Consider the following 5,090-nt stretch of genomic DNA (forward strand, 5'->3'; position numbering starts at 1 on the left):
TCTTACCCTAATACATATAATACCAGTGCTTAGTAACCACAAGGAAAAGTGTGGTGGATCTGCTCAGTCATGGTGGTAGGAGTTTGTGGTTAGGGACTGTTCTGATTACAGTGGAACAGGAAAGAGCCAGGCTAGACTCTGGAAGTCCACCCCAAGTCATCTGTAGACAATACCTCCTAAAGAGTCCAAAGCTTCCAAAATTATCACCTAGAGCTGGGGATTAGACATTCAGAACATTAGCCCATGTGGAACATTTCAGATTCAAACCCTAACAGAAATTATTTCACATCCAAATTATTGTATATGAATTGAATAAAATACTTAGTATCTTACCTTAAAACTGGCTTCATAAATCATTATCTTGCTTGTTCTGTTTTCCCTGGCCTTGGTTTTAGAAAACGCCTTTCAATATTTCATGAAATGGTGCTTTTAGTATTAATTACTAAATTTGTTTGAAAAAATATTATATATAATTGTTCCAGTGATGCAAAGTTATCATATTCCTTATTATATTAATTTGGGAAAGTATTTTATTTCTTTCTCAGAAATAATTACTTAAGTGATTAGATACACAAGTCTTTATTTGCTTGTTTGTTAGTTTTTCAACCATAAATGTTTTAAGGTATCCTATATATTTGACTTAAATAGCATATGAATACAGGAAAATACAAGAGAGAGAAAAGAGCTAAAAGGTGAGACTAGCATACAAAATAAAAATTAAAAATCAAATCATCAATACCAATGTGATGAAGCTAAATGTCCTGTTTGAGTCTTGGTTTTCTAATGATTAATTTAAAGAAGGTAAGCATGTGCATGCTACGCAAACTCTAATTGGTCTTAATAATAAAAACCCGGAGTCAGATATAGGGGTAAATGCTGAAAGATCAGACAGGCATTGCAGCCAGCCACTAGTTCTTATCTCTATGAAATCCTCAGCTGAAAAAGATGAGCTCCTCTTTCTACCCTGCCTTAGCACTTCCTCTCTCCATCCAGCCACATCACTTCCTGTCTGTCTGTACAGACCTACAGACCTCTATGGTTAACTAATGGCTAGCGGCTCCTTCTGATTTTCAGGCAAGCGTTATTTGTTCAAACACAAATAAAGTATCACCACATTTCCTTTTTTTTTTTGACTAAAATAAAAAAGGTTATAACTAATATAAGAAAACTATACACACTAAGTACAATAACTATATACAATATGTACAGGCAATAAATACATCAACAATGTCTAGTCCATTTGCATTTGACAAATTCAGAGGAAATACTCCATTATCTATCCTATCTTGGTGAATCCAAAGGATTGTACCTAATTCACATTCTATCCTAATTTGCATTATCAAAATTATCTTTTAATGTCTCTCAACCATATACACTTTACATCTCTTTCTTTATTAAGAAATTTTTTATTCATTTTACAAGCCAACCACAGATCCCTCTTTGATCCTTCCTCCCACTTGCCCCCAGCCTTCCCCCAACCCACCCACACCCATCCTCTCCTTTGCAAAGGTAAGGTCTCCCATAGGATTCAGCAAAGCCTGGTACATTCAGTTGAAGCAAGTCCAAGCCCCTCCCCACTGCATCAAGGTGTGCAAGGTGTCCCACCACAGGTAATGGGCTCCAAAAAGCCAGCTCATGCACCATGGATAGATCCTGATCCCACAGCCAGGGGTCCCTCAAACAGATGAAGCTACACAACTGTCTCACTTATGCAGAGGGCCTAGTCTGGTCCCATGCAGACCCCACAGCTCTTGGTCTAAAGTTCATGAGTTCCCACTATCTTGGTTCGATTGTATCTGTAGATTTCCCCATCATGATCTTGATGCCCCTAGCTCATAGCAAATGGACTAGACATTGTTGATGTATTTATTGCCTGTATATATTGTATATAGTTATTGTACTTATTGTATATAGTTTTCTTATATTAGTTATAACCTTTTTTTATTTTAGTCAAAAAAGAGGAAATGTGATGATACTTTATTTGTGCTTGAACAAATAACGCTTGCCTGAAAATCAGAAGGAGCCGCTAGCCATTAGTTAACCTACTACCTCTCTTAGACAGGACTCCTGGAGCTCCAGAGATCCACTTTATACCTCTTCAGAGAGTTTCTTGAATAGAGCTGGAGCGAGGCGCGGGCTGTGGGGCTGCTGCTGTGCCCATACCTGCTGCCAGCCCACCATGCCCGGCTTTGACTACAAGTTCCTGGAAAAGCCCAAGCGGCGGCTGCTGTGCCGACTGTACAGGAATCCCACGCATGAGCCTGTGCAGGTGTCTACTTGTCGCCACCACTTCTGCGATACCTGCCTGTAGGAGTCCCTCAGTGAAGGAGCCTCAAAATGCCCTGAGGACCAGCTTCCTCTGGACTATGCCAAGATCTTCCCAGACCCGGAGCTGGAGGTCCAGGTGTTAGGGTTGCCACAGTGTTTGGAGGTGTTAGGCTGCATCCACAGTGAGGAGGGCTGCCACTGGACTAGGTCACTTTGCCATCTACAGGGCCATTTGGACACTTGAAGCTTCAATGTAGTCCCCTTCCCCAATCACTGCCCAGCCAAGCTGAGCTGGTGTGATCTGCCTGCCCACTTGCAGCATGACTGCCCCCAGTGCTGTCCCAAGTGTGAATTTTGTGGCTGTGACTTTAGTGGAGATGCCTACGAAAGTTATGAGGGCATGTGCCCCAAAGAGAGTGCGTACTGTGAGAAGCGTGATGCCCATATGATGAGGTGACTGTTGGCCCAGCATGCCACTTCTTAGTACCCCAAGAGCACTCAGTCTTGTGCCTACTATACCAAGTAGTTTGTTTTTGACACCATCCAGAGCCATCAGTACCAGTGCCCACGGCTGCCTGTTTCCTGACCCAACTAATGTGGCGTGGGCACTGTGGGTCGGGAGGACCTACCCCGCCATCTGAAGGATAGCTGCAGCACTGCCTTGGTGCTCTGCCCCTTCAAAGAGTCTGGCTGCAAGCACAGGGTGAGACGCCCCTTTCTGGGCCCCTTTAGCCCTTGAAGTTCCTAGACAGAGTATCAGTTTGCTGGCACAGCTGAGGCCTTGATGGCTCCCGCTAGCTAGCTCCTTCTTCCCAATACCCTTTGCCACCATCCTGTGGAGCTGGGTGCCTGCTACCCCTACCTGCTTCTTCTCTCCCCTGGACCTTCCTCTTTTGGTAACTTTTTCCTTCCCCCATGGTCTTGGGTTTTGCCAACAGTGCTCTAAGTTGGCAATGCAGGTCACGTGGAGGAGAGTGTAAAGCCACATCTGGCTAAAATGTATGCCCTGGTGAGCTGGCAATGGCAAGAACTTCAGGAGCTGCAGAGAGAGAGCTGGAGGAGCTATCCATAAGCAGTGACAGAGTGCTCATCTGGAAGGTTGGCAGCAATGGACAGCATCTCCAAGAGGCCAAGGCCAACCTAACCTGCAGTGTTTCAGCCCAGCCTTTTATATGCGTAAGTACAGTTACAAGCCGCAGGTGTCAGCCTTCCTCAATGGCGGTGGTGAGGGCACACATCTCTCAATCTACATTCCTGTGTTAACCAGGCACTTTGACAAGCTCACTGAGTGTCCCTTTGCTTGTCGTGTCACCTTCTTCCTGTCGGATCAGAGTGACCTAGGTCTGGCCAAGCCACAGCATGTCACTGAGACCTTCCACCCTGATCCAAACTGGAAGAACTGCCAAAAGCTCAGCTAGCTCAGTCGGTAGAGCATGAGACTCTTAATCTCAGGGTCCTGGGTTCGTGCCCCATGTTGGGTGCCAATTGTAACTGGAAGTTCCAGCCTGCAGCAGCTTATAAAGTAATCACTCAGAGGCTTAATATTAATTACAAACTGTTTGGTCTATAGTTCAATAATAACATCTTAAATTAACCTATTTCTATTAATCTATGTATGTCTTTGCCTGTATACTATCATACTGTATGCTTCTCTGGGTATGTTGCAGTATCTCCTGATTCCACCTTTCTTCCCCCTGTAACTTTGCTTGGATTTCTTGTCTGGCTATAACCTGTCTTGCCATAGGCCAAACAGCTTCTTTTTTAACCAGTGGTAGCAACATATTCACAGCATATAGAAAGACCATCCCACAGCATGTGCATTCCTTAACATCTGCAGAGAATTAAAACAAATTAGTTCTCATTCGTTGCAATAGATAGCTTCATACCTCTCAAGCACATTCCAAAGTAGTTTCTTGCTGTGACTTTTTGTTTGCAGCTCACAGTGGTGATTCTAGGCTGTACTCATAACCAATACCAGAAGGAAGGTTGCCCACAGAGCCATCTGGGGACACTGTCCTGTGCTTTAGTCATCAGGGGGAAGGGAACAACAAGTGCATGCAATGAGCAGGTTTCTCTTCTATCCTTCACGTGGAGGTAGGATGAGGTTCACCTTTAAAGGCTGCCTGGATTTTATGTTCAGAAACTGGAGTCTGCTGTATTGCTTAGAATAGAAGGCAAACAAGGTCACCCAAATGCAATAACAAATGCTGTGAATCACTATATTTGAAAAAAAAAAATTCCTAGTGTTTGTGCTGAAAAAGTTCCAATATAAAAAAATCTGTAAAGATTTTGAACTAAATTAGCATGTGTAGAATTAATACTGCTTTTCTAGTAATAAGTTGGGGATCATTTGTAGGAACTGATTTTGATTGCTGAGGAAAAGTAGATCACTAGCCCTTTTTTCAACAATCATCAGGGGGCAGGCTCATTTTTTTATTAAAAGTAAACCTGGACCAGAGAAAAGCTGATCTCACTATCACTATGATAGTGCAAAGGTTTGGCCTGGAGGGAAAGCTGTAAACTTTACTGTTGAAGCCTTATCTACATACCTCTCCTGCCTTCTTTGAGGCTAATAGCTCTAGCATTTATAAAATGGGCAGAGAGACTCCAGTGGGGAGTGCCTGAGGCCACTTCGTGTTTGTAGCACCATCCAGGGGATTAACTCATGGGTTCATCTGGGTAGTTCTCTGGATGCAAAGGACATTCTCCCTGTTCTTGTAAATAATCTAAAGTTAGATTTGTGCCCCGGGATGTGGCCCTGTTACCTGCTTGATGTGCCTTTTCTGGCCACACTTTAGACCAACTTAGAAGAACCCTGCTTC

The 5,090-nt window shown here is 43.5% G+C and overlaps 1 pseudogene; it reads left to right on the forward strand.

The window, feature by feature from the left end:
- Positions 1-2,101: 2,101 nt before the first annotated feature.
- On the forward strand, positions 2,102-3,776 carry LOC128097679 (TNF receptor-associated factor 4-like; annotated as a pseudogene).
- The last annotated feature ends 1,314 nt before the right edge of the window (positions 3,777-5,090 follow it).

This window comes from Peromyscus californicus, unplaced genomic scaffold, assembly GCF_007827085.1.
Source record: "Peromyscus californicus insignis strain IS unplaced genomic scaffold, ASM782708v3 Scaffold_5__1_contigs__length_169319896, whole genome shotgun sequence".
In the NCBI taxonomy this organism is placed as follows: domain Eukaryota; kingdom Metazoa; phylum Chordata; class Mammalia; order Rodentia; family Cricetidae; genus Peromyscus; species Peromyscus californicus.